The sequence below is a fragment of the Aphelocoma coerulescens genome, chromosome 1A, assembly GCF_041296385.1.
Source record: "Aphelocoma coerulescens isolate FSJ_1873_10779 chromosome 1A, UR_Acoe_1.0, whole genome shotgun sequence".
Taxonomy (NCBI): Eukaryota; Metazoa; Chordata; class Aves; order Passeriformes; family Corvidae; genus Aphelocoma; species Aphelocoma coerulescens.
The window spans coordinates 76,855,327-76,878,437 of NC_091014.1; the positions used below are offsets into that span (position 1 = coordinate 76,855,327).

At 40.6% G+C, this 23,111-nt stretch overlaps 1 protein-coding gene across 4 annotated transcripts in view; it reads left to right on the plus strand.

Moving 5' to 3' along the window:
- Nucleotides 1–23,111, plus strand: part of EPS8 (EGFR pathway substrate 8, signaling adaptor) — a 128,771-nt gene that overhangs the window by 12,245 nt on the left and 93,415 nt on the right. For all 4 annotated transcript variants that reach the window (XM_069003575.1, XM_069003574.1, XM_069003573.1 and 1 more), the window contains exon 2: nt 21,631–21,770. The gene's annotated coding sequence lies outside the window, so the exon portion shown is untranslated. The remainder of the gene's footprint in view (nt 1–21,630; nt 21,771–23,111) is intronic.

The following is a 23,111-nucleotide window of genomic DNA, read 5'->3' on the forward strand; positions in this document are numbered from 1 at the left end:
AAAGGAGGAGAGTTTCTGCCCTTCTATTTCTAGTAGAAAAATGTTAATCAAGTTTCCTTGACTTTCCTCTCGGAGGAAGACAGACACAGTAATTTAAACTACCTGCCCCTGGCAAACACTGGCATTTTTCACTAAGTGCACAAGTGAATTTTTAGTGGTTCTGTGTGTGAATCCTGTGAATGCCAGAACGTGGTGCAACCCTCTAGATGCTGTTGTTTGTATGTACGCATATATATAATGTTAGAGATATATATACATATATATATATTTATATATATATATATAGGCACACAGCAGATGCAATCCAGGTTTCATCCTCTAGACACACACCTTTTCCCCAAAAGCTTCACAGGCTAAAAGCAGCTGATCCTGGAGTCTCTGCTTCTATCCTTCATGCTTCACTGGATAAATTGTGTAAACTCACATCGCTTGCTGAACCACTGTGTACTTGTCTGTGTAATCATTTTTTGCTCACGTGGCAGACTGAGGCACTTGTTTGCACAGCAGTTTCCAAGAGTTAAAGGCCGTATTACCCTGTGTGGGGAATCCATGGAAGTGTTGGGGAGGTTCTTGTATGGGTTCACTTTGACTTTTGAGAGTTTTGTGGCCTTCCTGCCTCCTAGAGCGTGGAACTGGTGTTGTACAGACTCTGGGATGTCCAGATGCATGCTGTGCTAGCATTTCCAGTAATGCCAGCAATAGCATTTTTTTCAGTTTTGTCATGTCTTGGTCATGGCTTCTATCAAATGAGATTTACAGGTGTCACTTCAGGCAATTTAGTAAATTGAGTCCAAAAATTGGATTTCTGTGGGAATGTGTCACAAGCGGCCTAAGTCCTCCTCGGTCTTAAAACCTTCCTCACAGGGCTTTAGTGCAGTGGCTTCTTTAGGTTGTAAAGAAAAATATGTGGTAATTTTACAGATGGCCTTGCTCTTTATGCTCTCACTGCATGGGACTCTTGCTTCCAGTAATGAGGAAATGTTCTGGGACAGTGTGTAACAGAGACTTCCAGTTATTCCCGTGTTCTTACCCTGTAATAGACATGTGCCTTCAGGGAGCAACTGACCTTAAAAATGATGCATATCTGGAGCGTGGGGTCATTTTTGCTGTACAGAATTTCTTTTTTTTTTAATGGGCATTGGGATGGTGATACTGCACTCACTGATTAGAAACCATATGAGATCAGTATTCTGATCCAAGTGTGCACTCTCCACTCTGGACACACATTCCCCCTAGAGCTCCTAGAAATGCACTGAGTTGTTGCTCTGACAGAAAGAAAAAAGCAGGAAGACTAACCAATAATTGCCCAAAACTTACCTTTATGACTTTGAAGGTATTTTTCAGTCCAGGGATAAAGACTGGTAGTGATGTTCATGAGTTGCTCAGCAGTGGGTGAGAGGGTTTCTACAGCATCAGAACCTTGATCTCTACTTACTTGTTTGTTCCACTGATATTAATAGAACAAATCATCTGTCTAACTTTAATGATTTTGAGGTTGAGGCTCAAAAATCTCAAAAAAACAACAACCCACGACAAGAAAAAAAAAAAAACCACCTCAAGATAATTTGTGTTCTTGTTTTCTTAATAGGAACTTAGATCATTTGGAAACAATTTAAAAGAATTTGTCACCATTCTTGGTTTTTTTTTTTTCTGTCCTCATCTTGCTGTGAGACACATCTTTTGTTTGAAGTGTGTACTATTTTAAACAAGCATTATATTTTCATGAAAACTCTGCTGGGCAATGCCTAACTCCAGACATAAAAGCAAATAAACCAAGAAAAATCCTCTGTTTATCTGAGATGAGAGGACTTTTTTAAGAAAAGGAGAGAGAGAGAGGATCTAAACCAACTTAATGGTCTCTTTTGTCTCTCTTTATGTTCCTTAATGTTCTTCTGCAGTCCTCAGGAATTACATTATCTCATTGGTATGTCACTGGGGTAGCACTACAAAGAAATCTCAAAATGCTACTGTCTTTGGACTGTACAGTGAAGAGAGGCAGGAAGTCCTGTTTGATCTGGGCCGATTCTGATTTTATTCTGTTCGGCCGTGGGTTTCAGATGGCAGGTGGAAATTCAGATTAATGATGGATAACGCCTTTTGATCTTTTGGATGCTTCCTGCACCCCAGTGAAGTAAACCTGGGGACTTACACCTTTCTTTTGGGGTTGTTAATCTTACATAAAGCTGAGATCTCTTGTGTGCAAAGTTGGCTATTTGGGATTTCTAATGAATTAAATTTGACAGCTCATCCTCAATTTTACTACTCGGTATTGCCTCAAACAAAGCTAAGCAAGCTTGCTGTAAACTTGTCTGAGCTCTTCTCTACTGAAATCTGTCCCAATTTCCTGTCACTTGCAAGGCTGTCGAAGGAGCTGTCATACAACTGAGTACTGGCATTGTAGAGGTGGGTGTGTTAGCAGTGCTAAGTGAAGTGGAGATGAAGAAGTGGGAGCTGCAGACTGGGAAATGAGCAGAATGGGGATGTGGGGGCTCGCTTCATCTCTAGTAAAAACTTCAGGATCTGACTGTCGAGAGGACAGCTTCCAGGGTGTCCAGCCATGAGGCTCTTCAGTTTGTTTGCACTCAGTTCTTCAGCTAGACTTACCCCTGCAAAGGCTAACAGCTAAATGGGAAATTTAATGAACATCTCTAATTTTCTTCCTGGTGACCTCTGTGTTTTTCATTGCATCCACTGCATGGATGGAGGGTTTGTTTCCATATATTTTTACAGTCTCCAGATCTTTTGTGCTGGCTGCAGACCTCACTGCCAGCTACTACACAGCAAAAGCCAAAACTACTACCCCAACAACTCCTGATAATTCAATCCCCGGTGATGATACCTGGTGAGCCTAAGACAGTGGTACCAAACAGAGGTCTGGAGTGGGGAATATCAGTGCTGCCACTCAGGAAATCAGAGCTTGTAGCTTTTATCCCTCTTTTGCAAAGCCCTGGGATTCTTCTTTTATCTTGGTTCAATCTGCTAAGTCTTGTGAAAACCATAAACTGGCTCACCTCCAGTACAGTGAGTTTGTCTTGAATTAATAATAAGTTGTCTTTTCTCACAAAGATAAGTACTTTCATTTGAAAGAAAAGTGCTTCATCTTCTTGAGGATTCTAACATCTTGGCTAACACATTAAATATGGCAGGTTGCTTTTATTTCTAATAATCCTTGTGCTATCAGGACCTTTGATTTGCCCTGGATTTTAATGAGTCATTTAAAAGCAGAGGTCTATTTTGGCAATTTGACTGTGATGCTCCCTCTCAAATCAGTTACCATTTTGAGAATGACATCTGAGTCTGCCTATGTTTCTGCATGACTGGAAACTGTCACTACTCATTTAAACTTATTAGTGCTGGAAATGGATATGCTGGTTCATCTGCCGGGGATGAAACATGAGGCACCAGCATTCGAATTTAAATGTTCTTCCCATGAGGAAAGGAAGAGGTGACTGTAGTGAGGAGAGCTTGGACAGTGAGGGGTGAGAGCTGCCTGCAGCTCAAAGAGACTTTGGGAGCTTTGCTTACAGGTTGCTACAAGCAGGTTGTGGCATTTTTTGATGATTCAGGAAAATACTGTGCTTTAAGATCAAAGTTTAATGGGAGGATCCGATGCTTTAGCTGAAGATTATACTGCAGAAGACGCTAAATTTTTCTCTCAAGAAGAACCGAAGTTGGGAATCCTCCTTTTGGGGAGAGGGAATGAGCTCTTGAGAAATTAGACTTTTAAGAGAGCAGTTGCAAAGCTTGCCTCAAAGCCAAGCTTCTGCAGTGGCTCTTGAGAGTCCACACGTACACCAAAGGTATGCAAAATGATTCTTAAAAATACAGACCTGGGGAATAAAGGCCGTGACCCTCCATCTATCTTTAAAGGACCTGAAGCCTTCAGGACACGTGAGCACTGCTGACACATTGTCACTTTTCTCATCTGAAAGGGCTGTGAGCCAAAAGAGCAGAAAGACAAACGGAGTCCCTGGGTGCCTCGAGCTGCAACTGGCCCTCAGCACAGCACTGATGCTGCTTGTTTTACAAGGCTGTAGTGGGTGATCCTGTATGTTGTAGTTTCTTCATTGTTTTTCCACTTCATTATATCTGAGTGTATTCCCAGAGCAGAGATTATCTTCCCCTACTTCTTCTCCCCCTTCCATGCCTCAACACAAGCCCAGAGCTTGCTTGTGATGGGAGTCTTTGATTGACAGTGCCTTCACCATTTGAGACTAGTGGTGTGCTAAAATGTACAGCTGGCATTTCAGAAACTGTAAAACTGACCTGACAAAGGGTGATTTTCCATTTTTTTTTAAGCTCTCCCCTTCTCCCAGCAAGTTGTAGATGTGTCTTGATTCTGATCTGTCACGTAGTTGTGTCACAGGTTTAACATTTCTGCAACCTGTAGAGAGCTATAGAGCGCTGAAATTGATACACCCTGAAACTCATAAATAGAATTGAAACAGCCTAGTTATGAATGAATCTCAATTAAGCTTTTTTCTTTTTTCTTTAATAGAGTTCAGTTTGCAGCAGAAATTCAGCAGTCTGAACCCAATAGAGAGTGCAAAGGTGACTTTCAAGGTGATGGGAATGGTTAGGACAGACCAGATTTTACTAATGGATTTGTGACTTCCATGCTGCCTCTGAATAACCCATTTATTTCTCTGAAACAAACTAAGACTTGTTGCTCTCTGCTTAAAGACCAGCCTTTTTAAAGCAAGCTTACAGTTCTCTCAACCTCCCATGCAACAGCTTGGAGGCTTTTCCTTGAAAAATAATGATAGTGTGAGGAAAAGGAAGTTTTGCAACCCTTAAACTTCCTGAAGAAAAAAGTGCCGTTACGATTCCTTGAAAAAAAAAATTAAAAGCACAACAAAATATTCAATGATTCATAATTTACAGGAACATCAGTTTTCTGTGATGGTAACACAACATTATTTTTTTCCAAAGGAAGGCAGATTTTGCCAGCTTTTTTGCTGGTGTTACACTTCAGTACTGCAATCATATTTAAAGAAATAGTATCCAAGTTCATCCACCAGTAAAGTGAGGATGCTTCTGAATAATTAATAGAAACTCTTCACATGAGGTTTGAACATTGAATAAATGGAAACGAGGAACCAGCTGAATAAAAGTATGAGAAATTTCTAAAAGAAAAGGTATAAATAACAAAGTTGGACATTTGCAGAAATGCTTATAAAGGAAAGCCATTCCCGTTGTAGCAATTAGGCTGCAGCTTAGTGTTTGTGCAAGAGAATGCTGCTTCAATGAACAAAACTGATTTCTATAGCACAGTGGTGAGACTGGCTCAGACTAAAACTGAAATGTTCTCTTACTACAGTACTAATGCTAATTAGTGAGTGAAGGATCTCTTCCAAGTAAAGTCACATTTCCTGTATGAACTAATGACCCAATTTCAAAGAAGGCTCTTATCCGATCAGCCTTTGAGGTATTGCACTAGGCATTACAGTTTTACAACTCTCATGCTAAATAACATTTCTGAAGGATGTGCTTTCACATAATGGAGGTGTGTTGAATGTCCAGTTTTAAGCTCATGGGGCTTGTTCTCCATGATGACTTTTTTTCCCTTCGCATCTCATTGAGTTCTTGCTTCTGAATGTCTGTTGTGCACAAGGTTTTCTCTTGACCTCCTAGAAAAAAATATTGGGTTTGTGATCCTAAGTGAAATATTTCTACTTAGTTTTTTTGGTTTTTTTCAGGTACTTAAAATAGCAGTGTATTGATAGTACTCTTTGTCCATGTTGTTCCCACAGGTGTAGTGGTGTGGAGCATCAGAAATCTGGTTTGTCCTGGACCTTGAAAGTTGCTATGGTAACTGTACATCCCACTGGGGACTTGAGTTAGGTGTGCACACTTCATTTAACTTCCTAGTAGTTCTCTGCAAATGTGTTGGGTCTGTGAACTCCATTAAAACATCATCTCTGGTGTACTGAGGAAAAGGAATCCCTCCTTTTGTCTCTGCCTCCCTTTGCTGCAGCCTGTCTGTGATTTCCTTCTCTGTTGAGTGAGCATAAGAAGATGCTGCTCCGGAGCTTCTCATGTGCTGATGGTCACTGATGGAGGGTCTGGACCAAGCTGTTGGTCTCCTTTGATGCCTTTTCGTGGTCTTAAAATCCAGAGTCAAACACAGTTAGAAGGGAAAAAGGGATTTTACCTTGGGATTTATTTTAAGGATCCTTAGGTGCACACGTCCAGGTTGAATGCACCTCAATGCACACCTCAATGCCCACCCCAAAAGATCTGGTATAACATTATAGGTGTTACTAATTAGCAGATCTATCAAAGATTCCCCAATGAGAGGCTCAAGTGAGCCCCCCTCCCCAAGGAACCTTCCCCTGGATGGTTCTATCTTGGTTTACAGAATGTGTTCTGGAGAGGACCTTGGGCTCTGGGGCACACTGATCCCTAACTATGAAGCTTCTAAGATGTTCAGTCTCTCAGCTTGACAAACAAGTCCAAGAATGGAGGCAAAAAGCACTGAGAATACAGGAGTTGTAAAAAGGTATAACAGGGGTATAAAAGAAAAGGCAAAAAATCTTCATGGCATCACCATCAGTGCCCTGGCTGTGGGAAGGCTGTGGACACTTTAGGAGCTGAGCATGACACGTGGACACCCAGCTGTGTCAGTGCAGGTGCTGGTGCTCTCTGCACTGCTGGGTTTGGGCTCCTGGAAATCACTTTCTCTTACCCATAAAGCAGCTGGCATCCTGTGCCCTGCTGGGCATTGTTTCCTTCTGAAGCACCACACAGGTAAGAGCTCACCTTCAGAGGTGGTGCTCTGGAGGCTGGGCCTTGTCCAAGGCAGTTCAAACATCTCCTTTTTTGATTGCCTCCTTCCTAAGAACATGAAAGGAGTAGAAGGGGCTGCATATGGACTTAAGGGAAAGCAGAAAATCTTCACGGGGATGAAGTGTAAGGAACCATTGTGTAAATATTTTTACATTATATAGTGAGAATAATACCCTCCTCTTTGATTTGTATGCTTTTTTGTTTTGCCAAACTCTAATCCAAGGAGATTTCTTAGGAAGCCATCATCTCCTGCATGCAGGAATGTGATGGCTCCTCTCTTCCTCCTTCTGTGTAAGAGATTCTCTCTTATTTCGGGTGATGTTTTTACCACTCATTCTGTGGCAGGACAGTGAGCCAGCCCTGTTGGTGCCCCCAAGTGCTCAGTGGAGCAGAGCACAGCGAGTGCCTCCCTGAGCCTGCAGCTGGATTGAATTATGTTTGAGTTTCTTTTCAGTCTGGCTGAGGGCTTTAGCACCATCTGTGAGCTGTTTGTAGACTGCAGCAGGGCTCAAATTCTGGAGAGGGGCTGGGGGGGATGGCAACCCCTGTTGGTGTACTTCATGTGCATGTGTGGTTGAGATGTGCCTGGACTGACTGCCAAAAAATCTTCAAAGGGTCTTTCTCACCATGGCCAAATCCTTCTAGCTTGCTGCATTCAACTTTTGTAGGCTTTTTGGTAAATTTTTTTTGCTATTTATTCCGTTCCAGCCATTGGCTTCCTATTGCCTACTTCTCATCATCAGTCGTTTGTAGCATTGAGTGATGGCTCTGGCACCTTTGGGGTAAAAAATAAAGACCAGGTGGATCTTTCTTTGGGGCCTGCTCGTGGTGGTTTCCTTGACTTTTTGATGAGTAAAAGGCCATTATTTCCTGATTCAGGAGGTAGAAAACTCTGTATCTTCCATTTGCCAGGATACTGTGAGGTGGGGATTGTTCCCCCTTACCCTCCACCCTCCCTCCCCAAGAAGCACATGGGAGAATCTAGTTCTCAACTAATCCTGCCAATTCTTCTTTGCCCTTGGATAGATCCTCTATAGATTTTTGGGGGTTACTTTTTTTGTTGTTATTGTGGGTTTGGTGGGGGCTTTTTGAGCCAGTTTTGGTAAACAAGTTGAACTTGCTGAAGGCGAGAGATACAAAGAAATTTAGGGTGGTGACCTGAGCCTTTATGCTCAGACATTTTTGCAGACCAGCTCTGTTGCCAGCTTGCAAGCCGTAGGTAATTTGTTTCCTCTGTAAATCTCCCTGGAGAGGAGGCAAGTGTAAAGTATTTAAAAAAACAAAGCTTGTAGTCAACTTTCTGCCTTTCCTGGAGGTGGAGGAGAGAGCTATTGTGCACAACCACAGTTCTTTTCTTCTTCTCTTTTGTGATGTTTGATACTTGGGAGAGGAGTGGTATTTTACGTAATTATAATTAGAAATCTGTTGTTGATGCTTTGCATCTCAGTCCTGACTGGAATGCAAATAACCATGCAGTTTGGTAGAACAGGTAGAGTTTATACCCCCAGGACACCGGCTGAGGACAACTGTGCAGGGCCACAGATACTTGCCTTCCCTCGTGCAAATTCAGTGGGAAACATTTGCCCAAACTCCCTCCTTGTCCTGCTGTTTTGTTTAAGCTGGAACATAATTCAGTGAAATGTGGGGCTTGTAGCAGCTTTCCAAGAGGAAAAATAACAAGTACAGGCACTTTAATATCAATCTTTTCTTTCTTGTTGGGCACAAGCTGACCAGAGCGCTCCTGTGTCTGCTGCTGTGTCCCAGTGCTTGCCCTGGAAAGTGCTCAGCTGGGGCAAAAAGTTCTCCTTTAGGTTGTGACAGAGGAATGTAATTTTCAGCACTGGTTTTGCAAGGAAATTCACTGTGAAAATAGTACTGGAAGCTGTCAAATCACAAAGGATTTGCAGATTTCCGAAAAAAAAACAATATGCCAAGCTGAAGTTAGGGTTTTAGGAACTGTCTAAGCATTGATATATGGGGAAATAATTATTTTCTTGCTGGGCTAGAGGACTGCCAGCTTTCATATTGTCAAGAAGAGTGCACATGTAATCTGAAAAACACATAATCGTGTCTCACTGGAACTTAAAGGTATGATGTACAGGACTGACAGGCTCTTTGTTGTATCAGCACCGAGTGGTTGCAGTGCAAAGAAAACTGCACTTCAAGTATCTAGAAAAGAATTAGGCTGAAAAATGTCATGTTTTTAATTCTGTGAATTGTTACGTCTCCGAGGAAGCCTTGTATGCAAAACATTTTTACTTCTCTCAGGAACGTTAAACACAATGTTCTCATTTTCCTGTGACTGCAGCATTTTTGCAGTTGGTAATAGATATTTCTATTTCCAATCCATCTGTGCCCACTGTGTTTGGTTTTGCCCACTGTATGCAGTCTTCATTTCTGGCAGTTTCATGAAAATCTGTAGCATTCTGGGGACAAAGCTTTGCCACGGATTGCAACTCACTGCAGGAGGTGGTATTTAAGTTCCCAGTTTCATGTTGACAGCACTGTGATGACAACTTTCCTTCTTGGTCCCTTCTGCAGCCATCCCATGATTGCCAGTATCAATATAAATAATGAGTGGTTACAAAAAGGAACCAAGTGACTTTAACTCCCCTTTTTATAAATACAGCATCTTCCTGCCTAATTTTCCCGAGGGAATTTGTTGCAATGTTGCTTGTTCTAGAGGCTAGGGAGTGTGTTAATCTCCCTACTTTCACAAGGGTGTATCAGGGGGATCTTGTGAAGCCACTGGCCCGGCATCACTACTAAGCAAATGTTTACTGACTTAATTTATGGATGCTGTAGATGATAAAACTTACAGCTACTACAGACAAGTTTTTGCATTGTAAGTGGGATGTGTCCTCTCTCAGGGAGGGGCTGCCTTAGCCTGGAGCAGAAGGTGACAAGCGCAAACTGAACGCTTTACCTTGGTTCTGCTGCTGTACTCGAAGTTATCCTACATCTACATTAGTTTCCTACGAGGAAAGATTTAGAGCTTCGAGATGCTGGCCTGAGTGTCATTCTTCTGAAGGAACCTCATAAATTGGCACGTAGCCTTGCCGTGTCATGGTTCGTTGAGGTCCCGAGGCAATATTTAGTGTAACAGAATAAGCAGTGCTCCAGTTAACACAATCATCTCTTAGGCAGGGAGATGCATTTATGCCGTTCAAGACAAAGGACCTTTTCACTATATGTCCAGCTATTATTCTGTTAATTCTTTGTGAGAATTACCATATCTTTGTTTTCCTTTGGGTGGGGAGAGAGTTTTGCATGTTCTCACTGAAAAGCCCAGTGTTTGAAGCCACAACACTTACATGAGGATTAACTTTTTGAAAGACTTGAGGGTCCCTGTGGAGTTGCCTGAGCCCATTAATAAAAGTTTGAATTTTCAGCCTAATGTATTAATTATGTTTGTCCAATTCCTAAAGGACCAGTAAATCAAATTAATCTTAATTAAATTTAAGCCTGTGATAGGAGGGGGAAAAAAAAAGAAAAAGATAATATTGTAGAGTTTAAAGCTTGAAAGGGTCATTAGACAAGCAGACTGTTACTTTTTCTGGTTAAAATGTAAATACATTTTAAATTTAGATTTCTGTAAGTACATTTTAACTTACTCATTTTTAGGCTGGAGTTAGACCTTCAGTAATATGGTGACTGCTGTGCTTTTGTCTTCATGGGAAGATTATTTTTCAGACCAATAGCTTGAAAGCTCTTTTGATAAAGCCTATCCTGTCATGCTAAGCCTGTAAATTATTTTGATGAAATTTGCAACTCTAATAGTAATGTTAGTACTAGAAACAAAATTTCTATAGTGGATGTTTCCATATACTCAAAAGAGAAAAAGCTAAAAGCGATGAAGATGGAAGCCACTTGCATTTGTGTTCTTGAGTTGACTTAAATCTTCCATTCAAATCCTGCTCTAGGAATCCTTAGATGTGTGAGACCATGCAGAATTACTTAATCTCCTGAGTATGTCTGCATTTTAATAAAACAGATGCCAGTTTTGCATCTTGAGGTCAGTTTCTTGTTTCTGAGGAAAATTTTTCTTTTGATTTAAATCCAACAGAAGGGTTTTTTTTAAACACTTGTCTTCATCAGGCTAATATTACCCTCTTGTAAAGCAACAAAACATCTCTCCATTTCTTATTCTGAAGAGTGTATTTAATGTTCTTTTTTATCTCTTCTTATCTCATAAGAAAATTTTTGTACAAATAGACATCATCAGCATATTTGGGGGGTTTTTGCTTTATATTGGTTTTCAATGTTTTAGGGCTGTGAAAGACAGTATTAGCTTTGGTCTTCTAGAAACAGTCTTGTAAAGAGCTGTCATTTACTACTTCCTTTGGCCCGTTTTTTCATCCACCTTGTTTTAAAACAATTCCTAGAAGCTTGCAGGAAGCTTTGCACAGGATGTGCTTGGTGTAATCCACTGACATAATTGATATATTTTGTAAGTTTGTGTCCTAGGTGGGCAACCTGAAGTAGCTGGTTAATGTTTGGGGGTGTTTTTGGCGTGGCAGGACACTACAGCAGTGTTTTGAGCCTCCTGGGAAGTGAAAGTATTTCCTCTGGAGTGTGATTTTGATGCATCAAAAGTTTTCTCTCTCTTCTTTTTCCTATGCTGTGTACATCCTTCCTTTATTTTAGCAGTCTTTATTTCATCCAAGCAAACAGAGGGGAAACTGTGGATTTATTATTAAACTCTAATAAGGGTGCACAAATTGTTTTGAAGTTCAAGACAAATGACACTGCTTGGGCAATGTAAATAATGCAGTGGGTTACCTGGCAGACTGGAGACACTTCTAGAGTTTCTCACCTCATCACATCTCCCGCAAACAATTGGAAAAGGTCAACTTCCAGCTAGACTGCTAACTGTTGCTTTCTTCAAAAGGCTTAAAAAGGTTGTCCCCAGTTTCTTATGCTGTGGTTTAATAGATTGTCAAATAAATTGCAGTGATACAGATGTTAAAGCTTTTAGCTAAAATCATAACATGCATGGACATTCTGTGTTCACAAGGCTGTGTGTTTAGTGAGAGCTTAAGACTGGGCACCTGCTGGCTTGGTCACAGCTTCACCCACTTCAGCTGAGCTGTGTTCTACTTTCCAGTAGCTGAAAAATTTGGTTTCCTTCCTGCCAAACAGGCAGCTTCAGTTTAGGATACATTTGTTGTCCTCTGCAGGATCCTGAGGCTGCAGAATTGTCTTACTCTGTGGGGGATAATGCCAGATTTCTGCTCTGTGAAAGGAGAGGGATGGTGAGGAAGAGAAGAAAGGAGAAGTGTTTTTAAGAGCTTCATGGGTTGGCATTAAACCTGCTTTGAACACAGCAAGAGCTTTCTCCGTTTTTTCCCCTAAGCCTGGTGTGTAAGATGTGTTTTGCTTTTCCATAGCCTCGCATCTTAAGTTTTGTGATTTGGCCCCAGGTTTATTCCCCCATGCAAAGATGTGGAATAGCCTCTTTCAGCCCACAATGATCAGTGTTTTATTCACATTTTTCTTGTATTTGTTTACCAATTTGAGGTTTTATGTTTTCATTCGTCGCCATGAATTGGTATTTTATGGCCACAATTGCAAGCCTGAAAGCAGCTTTGAATGCACAAAATAACGACGTAATGAATGTTGTTTTAAATGGTTGGAGCAGATTTCTAATTTTATTTATTTTTCCCAGAAAAATTCTCGTGGTGTGATTAAAATGATGAAACATTGGGTTAGGAATTGTTTGTTCAGAGGGATTTTTAGTGTGTTCAGCATTGGTAATTACTCTGTGCAGTGAACAAAACCAAACACAATTGAAATGCTTTGTTGCTAGTGGCAAGACAAAATTTTAGGCATTCTTGGGAAACTTAAAGGCTTTTACTTTTTTTTTTTTTGACCTGGATGGGATGCACAAAAGTCCCTTTTGGCCATGAAGATTTTTAATGTTCTCCCTTTGCTGTCTAACAATGTTGATTTACGTTACTCTGGTTTGATCATAATTGCCAGGCAAAAATAGTGTGGAAACACAAGAGATATGGAGACTGGTTAATACAGAGCCAAGGAAAAGTATCCATGTAACCATGGTGGGGGTTTTTTGGGGATTTTTTGGGGTTTTTTCCAGTTTGCAGGGAGGTTGAGCGTTTAGTGTTTGTTCTTCTGTATGATTTGTTAGCCCAGGATTAGGCTCTTTTGTTTGTGGTGTAAATCCTGCTCTTGGCCTACAATGAATATTAATTAACTTCTGTACTTACATGTGCCATGTTGCAGAATCAGCTCCTTATTAGTAAGTCAAATAAAAGCACAGATGAGATGATACAAGGAAGTCAAAGAGAATCTGGGATCAGATCAACGGCGAACACCCTTGCTCCAAAATTATGAAACAGAGGAAGAGAGATAATTAGCAAAGTTGGAAGGTATTTAAGCATGAGGATTTCCTTTTTGTACACCCTTAACCTTCAGAAGGGCATTACTGTGAGGCATTACTGAAAGCATTACTTTTTAATAGACTTCAATAAAAGAAACATTAGCTAGAAGACCTTTATAGATATAAGTGGTGGTTTCTGTTGTTCTTCTGGGTTTTTTAAAGAAGTGGAACCTTTTAGAAAGTTGATTTCTAGCTCAGGCTTGGGAGTAGCTGGGTAGAAATTGATTAAAGGAGTATTATTTTCTAGTTGACCTTTGTAGGGCTCCTGATGAGTACTTGGCCATCATTGGTACCTTTCACCACCTACAGAAAACTGAGGGAAGGACCTTGCCCTACAGCAAAGGAACTGTCATGTTTGTCATTCTCGTGTAGGATCTGAGGAGAATATCTAGACCAAGGCCTCCAGAAGTCCTTGCCTTTCAGATTGTCCTGAGCTCTGTCCTGGCCAGAGTACTGCTCCAGACTGGATTGCCCATGGTGGACGTGCATGGACGCAGTGGGAATAAATCACATTAAAAGTGGTAGTAAGGTGGTAGTGACCAGTATTATAAAAATGTGTTTTATTGTTTGAATCTGGTTCTTGGGGGGGAGGTTGTTTTGGTTGTTTTCTTGTTAGTTTGTATATTTAAATAGGAATTAGTAGTTATACTCTGTTGGGAGTGTTGCAGATTCTTTTGAAGGAACAGAGTGGCCCTGAGGAAGCTGCCACCTTGTCCTTGCTGCAGACTAGGCAGGCTATTAGGTGCTTGATTCTTCTTTTCAAAATAACATGTCAGTTTTTTTGTTAGACCTGATAGCTGGCCTGAAAACATGTTTGCTGTCTTTTTTTCCCCTTTTTTCCATACATGCACTACTAACTAATAAAGCCTATTACAACCTTGCTTTTCCTAGTTGCAATGATCTTTTTTTTAGGTAGATTTAACTTGGCTTTTATTGTGCTTCATTGTGTTATCATAAACCATTAATTCATGAAGTAGAGGTCAATAATGAGAGGTCCCAGGACTGTGGTCAGTACCAATGATGGAGTAGAAGAAAAAAGGTCAAAGTTTCTGAATTGTGTAACAGGTTGCTTTGAATTAGAGCAGAAGGTTTCTGACCTTGATGGGCGATACCAGAAGAGACTGGAAAACATCACCAACAGTGCAGTGCTCTGATGCCAGGGGACTAGATGAGCTAGCCAGTGATTCTAACTGGGGATAAGTGTAAAGGCATAGGTAAGAAATGACATGTGAGAAGATGGGGAGATGAAGATTCTGGCATCCAGATGTCTCAGTACTGTGGCTCTTTCGTGATTCCCAGGGAATGTGTAGGAACTGCATGTACTGCTGAAGACTGTCTGGTTTTATAATTGGCTATAAACAGTGTGATTTGATGAGCATGAGTATGGGGAAAAAAATTAAGAGGCTGATACAGGTTTTAGGTGTTTCAGGGGCTGTGTCTATGGTGTGCTCTGTCTCCTCTTGGGATAAAAATTCAATAAATCCAAGTTTCGATACAGCTTCAAAGTAACTTCTGATTACATCATGATGGGGGAACTCCTCCTGCTCCCCAGCTACAAAGAGAAAATTATTGGCACTAAAACTAATTTATTACTACAGGCCATGCTTAAAATAACTTTTATGACCACAGTGGCTGTAATGTGGTGGACGTCTGTAGGTGTATTGATGTGAAAACCCCTGTGCTTTCCTTTGAGGAAGTGATTTCAAAGGGCTGCTTCAGTTCATGCTTTCCTTAATAGACAGAAAAGATTCAGGATCTTCCTGATGATAGAGTTTTCCAGTGTTAGGGAGGGCCAGGTTCCTAATCTGTGCTAATAAGTGCACAGTATTAAATTTATACCAGCGTGAACCAAATGTTCTGTCATTCTCCTTTTGGCCCTGAGTTTTCTTAACTCTGGAGTTACTGGCTGTTCCTTCGTGCTGCTCCCCCATCCTTCTTTTTAAAGAGATCCCTGTTTTCTGACTTCCTTCTTCCACATCTTGAGAAGTCTCACACAACTAATGAGCTATTATAAATTTACACAAGGCAAAATTTGCAATTTTTTAAAACTAGCTTCTTTATTTGTTACATTTTCACGTGAATACTGGGCATTTTTAATAGTGTGCTTTGCCTTTCTGAAAAAGTAAGAGAGCCTGACTTTTCAGGCTACAGCAGGAGAGTTGCCTGGATTATTTCAGCTCTCATTTTACAAGAGGGCCAGCAAAGGAAGGGCTTGATAGCAGGCAGCTGGGAAATTAAGTTACTTTGCTACTGAGCACAGTGGACATCTTTGGAATCTCTAGTGCTGAGATATGCACAGAGTGGATGTTGTTTTACACTAGTCTGTCCGTGTTCTCTGTTTCCCTGTTTCTGTGGAATCTCATGTGTTTTTTTGGGGTTTTTTTTTCCCCTTTGCTGAACAGGCAAATTGAACAAAAAAGGTCAACTAGAAGACCTAGTACAGTTAGTTTTCACAGCTTATTTTCTACAGCTCTGAGCACCTGTGACAAACAACCTCCCCTTCTAAGCCAGTGGTAGGATGGAAAAAGCCCCTGAGATAAATGCAGTGTCTCTGGGTGGTGCAGAGGGAATGCAAAGGGTGAACAGGGATATGATGGGTGTTTTTGCCACAAGGCAGTATCTGGAAATTGGTGTTTAGAATGTTCTTCAAGTCCCATCAAAAGTGCTAAGCCTGAGAATCAAAGGCTGAGAATTTCTGCTCACCTTTCGGAGTGACTAGTAAGAAACCAACCCCTTCTTGCACTCTCCTGCTCCTTTCCAAACCCCAAATTACTTTTCTTACTGCTTTTTCTGTAACCACATGTGATGTTTCCCACATGTCTTTTAAGCTCCATTAGTCCTTGTCAAAGGTCTGGGAGTTGATGTCGTTTTTAAGAGCCCTCCCAGTCTTGCGATGTCCCTTTGTGGGAGTGGGTGGTGAATTTAATCTGGAGCCAGCAACACCCCGTGTCTGTTCCCCTTTGCAATGCTCTCTATGCTCATCCTTTCAGAGTCTGTAGTGGTATTTGAAGAGAATAATCTCATCTTCCTAAATAATACCCTGTTCTCAGTTTTGGTTTTTTGCCCCCTGCAAGTATCTGAAGAGACAGATTTGTCTTTTGTAGAGCTAGCAAGGAATCCCAGGACTGTTGAAATGCAAGACCAACTGTGTATTGACTTCAGGAAGGCAGAAATGTAACTTCTGGATTTTTTTAAATTTTTTTTTTTATTAATAATCTCTCTTTGCTTCAGTTGAAAAAATAGCAACTGTAGGAATTCTACCAAGATATGCCTCTGGTAGGTAGAATAAGGGTTTACATATGAGTATATTTGACAGTGTAACTTTAATGCACTCAGGTTCAGAAGTGGATCCAAGCTGAATATATAAAAGGAACTTTTATAATACATGAGACTAATATAGTTTCTCTCTGATTTCAAAATAAAAATAGTACTGATTGATTTTCAATTTATTAAACCTGATCCTTGCAGAGTTTGAAAACCAAACATTGTGGCAGGAGGAATCTAAAAGTAAAAACTGGTTTCATTGTCTACCCCGTAAGAAGCTGAAGCTGGAAAAGATGCAGAAGTAAACAAGGAAACAGCTTGTGACAATAGGCACTGAAATCTGATATCTGGCTGTGATAAACCAAGTCTGACATTAATGTACGGAACCAAGGAAAGTGTAAACACTCAAAAGGTGGCAATAATAATAATAAATATCTGCAGGAATTTTGAACTCCTGTGGCAATGAAGATGGAAAACTTTTAGACATCAAATTGGATTTTAAAAACTTTGCATCAGTGTAAGTAAGGTGAAACTCATTTTGCAGTTCTATTGTCTTCCCATCAGATTGCTGTCTCTCTTTATATCCATCCCACTCTTGGGTGGTATTTTATTCCTCTCTTTAGGATAACTATAGTGGAATTATCATGCAGCATTTTGAAATTATATTGTTGAATATAATCTTTTAAGTGTCTTACTTGTACATGAGTTGTGTGGAGGCTTCCTTTCCTTCTGGCATTCTGACGAAATGATGCAGCACCTTAGCCCATGAGAGAGAAGAGATGGGCATTTGTGTGGCAAACGTGACAAATCTGTCAGTGGTGCAGGGAATAACTGTACTTGTAGAGATGCTGGAAGCAGTCTTGCATTGTGCATCTTGTGAAATGAGCATTTTTGTTAGTCAAGAAACTTTCACAAATGTGTGTGTAAACAGACCTGCTGCAGAGTTAGACACGGATGTGTTTTTTGGGGGTCTCAGTATCTCCCTGTAGGGTGGAGGATGTGTATTATGTCTTTTAATTTTAAATTCATCACTACTTCTAAAACAGGGATTACAAATGCATCACACTAAAGGATATGTTGTCTCTCTTGACTTTACCAGTAATGCTTTTATCTTTGCCTTGCAAAGAGGCTTTTCCCTGTGGACTTACCCATCAGCTCCTGAAAGGCCAAAGGAGGTAAAAGCTGAGCAGAACTTGGAGGGGGTTTTTTGTGGGTTTTGGATATCTTTAGTTGTTTCTGGTATTTTGGGTTTTTTTGGGTGTTTTTTTAATTTGATTACATAAATGACTGATTTAGGAGCAAAATATTAGGTTAAATAAACTGGTGTGTGATAATTTCAAGTTCTTTTTCCTGTGTGCTGCGTTACCATCTCCACACACTGCCTCTCTTTTCTCCACATCCTCAAACCTTTCTGGTGTGCATCAAGAGGCTATCATTAAAACCAGAAAAAAAAAAACAAAAAGGAAGAGAGTTAATTAAAGCTGTTAATAATGCTGTGGAAACAATGGTTTAAAAAAATAGTCCAAAAGCCCCTTCCCTACTGTTATTACCAATTTCACATAGTAGCAGTGGTTCCAGATCTGTTCAGGTGACCACTTCCACTCACTTTGAAGCGTGTGACTGTACTCTTTCAAGACAAGGTTGTGCCAAATTAATTGATTCTTTTTTTCCCTTCTTATTAAGTAAGTTTGGCTGGGCCACATTTACTTGGCTTAAATGCAAGCAAAAAGAAAACTCACATTAGTTCAGGAAGTTTGTTTTGTGGTTCTTTGGAAAAGAACATTCTGTGCGCTCTTTGCAAAACCAATACAAACAGTCTCTTGGCACAGACACTATTCTTTGTAGATACCTTACTTTAAATTATCTCTCTGTTATTTTGCAAGAATAACTATCTCAGTCCATATTGCCTGGATAAATCCTGCCTTGTATAATTGTGCTTTCACTTTGTAAGTCACATCTGCAGTGGTAGTTGGTGGTTCAACACAGTTAAATCTTCTAAATGCTATTTGAGGTCTGCTGATGAAAGGTACTGAATAACAGAAAAGGTGATTATAAATTTTAGGGTAGTAAATGTGGTTTATGAAATAGCACTTACTAAGAAGTGGCTATATCTCATTGTAGAAATGACCATGTAAATATGATGTTAAGGAAAAAGAGCTGTAGAGGCACAGAGTAAAACTGCAAGAGGTTTTTATTTATTTTGTAATTGAGGAATTGTGTGTGAGTTTTGTAGAGAAATGTCCTTTTCCCTTTTAACTTTTTAAAGGACATTATTAAGCTACTCTGTGCTACTAAAGGAGTACTGGGATAATGCATTTCATGTGCTTGTAGCAGGCATTTCTCACATGTGAGAATCTGGCAGGAGCTGCCGGAATTGTAAATAACAGCAGAGAAGGAAATGTGCACTGTGCAACCTTAATCAAACAGGGAGCAATCTCTGGTGCCCTCTTTTGATAATATACTCGGTGGAGCCAGTTAGGGGAAGATCTTAAGTGATGTTAGTAGGTTATTGGACTGATTGTTCAAGTGACTGTAACTTTTACTGTCTTGGGCTCTTACTAGGAGGGAAATCAAAGATGTCTTGTACCTTGTAGGAGGCAGTGCTACATGTAGTAAGTAATACTCCCAGAGAGTGAGAAAATCAAAATAAATCTGTCCTGTAACAGCTTTGAAGGGAGCTGAAGGTTTGCACACACATTTGCATGTAAGTTTTGAGAGCTACCTTTTTTAACATAAAAGGAAAACACAATGAAGAACCCCAACCTTTTGAACTTTCTATTTCCATACATTTAAATCCAAGACTAAAGTATTTTGAATGTCATGTCCATCTTATCTTACCAGAAAAGCCTTTTCCTATATTTAAAAGGGCATCAATTTTTCTAATTGTTGCCAGATCCAATCCAAGCCTCCCACACAATCGTTTCACCCTTCCCTCCCCCTCCCATCATTGTCTGATTTTTTGTTTGCACAGTCATTATTCATTAACTGTGTTCATGTCCAGGGCAGCAAACAGAGCAATCACATTAGCAAGGAGGAGCTCAGAAACTCACCAGTGAAATCTGTTTTGTCCTTTTCTGTTTTACATTGGTTTTCAGATGAGAATCCCAAAACCTGTAACAAATTTCAGAGATAAGGAGCTTGGAAACAATGAGTATGCTAGTGTTTGCTACTTCCTTTTCTTAGCAGAATTCTTTAGTCTTCCATTCTGGTGAGAAGAATTAATTTCTATGTAAGAAGCTACTGAGATCATAAGTTACTACTGGAAAAGAAAAGAGGAGTAGTCTGTCCTTTTTTTCCCCCCTTTCTTACTGAATCACACATAGTAGTTAGAGTTGGAAGGGACCTCTGGAGATCATCTCATCCAACCCCCTTGCCAAGGCAGGGTCACCTAGAGCAGGTTACACAAGAACAGTTGGTTTGTGGTATCTCCAGGAAAGGGAGATTCCACAACCTCCCTGGGCAGCTGTTCCAGTGCTCTGCCACCCTCGGTGTAAAGAAGTTCTTCCTTATGCTAAGGTGGAACTTCTGTCTTTTAGTTGATGGCCACTGCTCCTTGTCCTGTCACTGGGCACCACTGAAAAGAGCCTGGCACCGTCCTCTTGGCACCACTTTGAGATATTTATATGCACTAATGAGATCCCCCTCAGTCTTATCTTCCCTGGACTAACCAGGCCCAGCTCCCCTAGTCTCCTCTTGAGAGAGACACTCCAGACCCCTCATCATCTTTATGTCCCTCTGCTGGACCCTCTCCAGTAACTCCTTACCTTTCTTGAACTTCATCCTTGTTTTGAAGGGAATGAAATGGGCATGGAAGGGTAGAGAGTCTTGCCCAAGGTCACTGAGCTGGGCAAGGCTGAGGCTCATGAATGGCAACCTGCCCTATAGTGTTGTTGCCCGTGTGTTGTCCTTTCTTCTGTGAGGGTTTCCTGGTCAGAAAAAAACCATTAATTGTCTATCTCCCCTTCAGATATTAAAATGTTACATTTTTGACAGAAATAGCTGATTAACAGATAAACCACCACTAGAATCTGGTCATATTAGTCAGCAGCTTGATAAGGCTTAGTACAAAAACTAGCTCAGTATACTCTTTCCTTTCTATATTAATGTTGAACTACAGGATCAATTCAGATTGACTGAATTTGACCTATTGTCACTTGTCCTGTTACTGAGTTGACTTGTTACTGCTTCTTTCTAGTTCTGTTGCTATATCAAATTGATCTGTACTTCTGAATTATTTTTAATTGGATTTATTGTAAAATGGAAAACATCACTGGGGGGCTGGCCCTGTAAGGGAGAGGAAATGGAACCTCTCACAGAAGTCACAGAATTGGGATAATGTCAAAATGAAGGCCTAAAGAGGGTAACTCATAAGAAAATTCCACTGTAAATTGGTCAGGTTTGCTAAAATTTGAAGAACTGCTCTATTACTGTATCCCGCAGCCATAGGGAGGAGAGGAGAGAAGATCCAGCTGGCAGGAATTTTGCAGCAACATTGATTTATTTAATTATTTTACAAACTCTTTTATAGACTTTTTTCTTCATAGTCTAATTGGTCAAAGGACCAGCCACCCCTTGGGGTGATTGGCTAAAATCCTAAAACATCCACTGTCAAAATATTTTTCTACTGTACCATAAACAAAGCTCTGCAAGGTTGCAGGTGTTCATAGCTTACAGAACTTCTGCTAATCTCTTTGTGAGAGAAAAGTATCCCACGGGCTTAGGAAGAAGCAAGAGAAATTCTTGCAAGAAGCAATATTGTGTCCACACTGCTCAGTCACTGGAATAGTGCAGCTCTGAAGCTGGAAGTGACTTGTATTACAACTAAGTTAGAATAATGTCTTGGATATGAATAAAGAAATGAAATAGAAAAGGACTAACTCTAGAATGTCAGATTCAAAATTGAGGAGTGATAAAATTTGAAGGGTTTTATGGTGGAGGCTCTCCAGTTTTCCTGACCGTGAGTCCTGTTAGCTGTGCACAGGAATTCTTTTTGGTATTACTGGTATTTAGGAAATTCACACTGACAGTAGTGGATGAACTCTAACCAGAACTGTATTTCTCCCTGTCATGCACTGAGGGAAATCATATTTTAAGAAGTCGGGAATTAGCAAGTTGAATTCATTGTACAGTGTGCAGTGGAATTGCAAATCTGAACCTATTTCTTTTCTGGTTTTCAGTGATTTGTCCTGTTGGGCAGCTGCCTTCTGAGCACCTCTGGAGAGATGCCAGCCAGCTGAATTAAGCAGTGGCAGGAACAGCATCTACCCGAGCTGAAGTTTTAAGCCCAGGCACGTGGCACTTGCACAAGTGATCACTGGTGAGTTGAGCGTAAGCACAGCTTCTCTCTTTTCTCTCTGTCTCTTTAACAACTGGCATCTGTTGCAAACTGTAAGTTTCTGGATGCACAGACTGGCCTGCCATGCTTGTTTTTCCCAGAGGGTGACTGATGGGCTTAGAGAAAATAAGAGTGATCGAGGTTACCAGCTAATCTTAGGAAATCCTTACTATTTGTTTGTATGTTTATGGATTATTTTCCCCTCGCTCTCCACTGAATGAGTAATGTCCTGGTGAGGCCAAACTTCAAATCTGTAGCATTTGTGTGTTATACTAGATGATATCACTGTGCTTTTTTAATCAGAGGAGATTTTATACCCTCTTCCTTAGCTCTTCATAGCCTGGAAGTGCAAGCTGTGGGGTTCTGATAACAGAAGTAGTGACTGGCTGCTGTCAGCACGAGGGTGATTAAAAATGTGTGTGTGCGTGCTGGTTCACTCCCTTTCCAGCTGAATAGAAAATGAAACTACCCAAAGCCTTTTATGTAAGTGCATGGATTTGAGGTTTTTTTCCTGTTTAAATCTCTGTGTGGCTGTGTGCAGACAAAGTTCATCCCCAGCTTCCTTTTACTAGATGCTGTGTAAAAAAAAAAGTGTGAGCTTGTTCTGACCTCTGAGGCATGATCCTGTTTCCATTTCAATCCTAGACATAACCTCTCTACAAAAGACAATAGCTAACAATTAATTTTTTTTAGGGGAAGGCGGTTTCTAGTCAGTTTTTCCAGTCTGTGATTTTCCTTGATAAAACAATGTCAATCTGCTTCTTCCAGCAGCTAAAATGCTGTGATTCTTTGACAGCAAATGTGTGGAGTGCTGCCTTACACCTTGTAACACCCTGCTTTATTTAAGACTCCGTCATGCTGGGCTGACTGCTGTCTTTCTGGGAGCGTGGCACCAAGGAATTATTGATGAGATGCAGCCTGGTCTGTAAAACACACGTTTGCTATTAAAAACAACATATGTGGCCTTAGCTATAGCTAATCATTTAAAAATCTCTGTGGAATTTGGGGGAGGTAGTACATGGATAGAGTCCCATTAAAGCATCAGCATGACACAGCTCAGCATCAGGTGCTGAATTGTCCTGTGAATATCAGGGTAGATGGTTTGTGCTTTAGGCAGAAATCCCTGAAAGGCTCTTCTGGAGCAGGTGGGAGGAGCCCTCTGTAAGGATGTGTGCAGGAAGGGCAATGTGCATCCAGGGCACTTGTCTGACTCTTGCAGGCTCTTGCCATATTGTTAAAAGGGCTTGTTGGAATATTTGGACAAAAACCTGAAGGTCAGCACTGTCCTGAGCTATACATGGTACCTAGATCAGCAACAGAGTT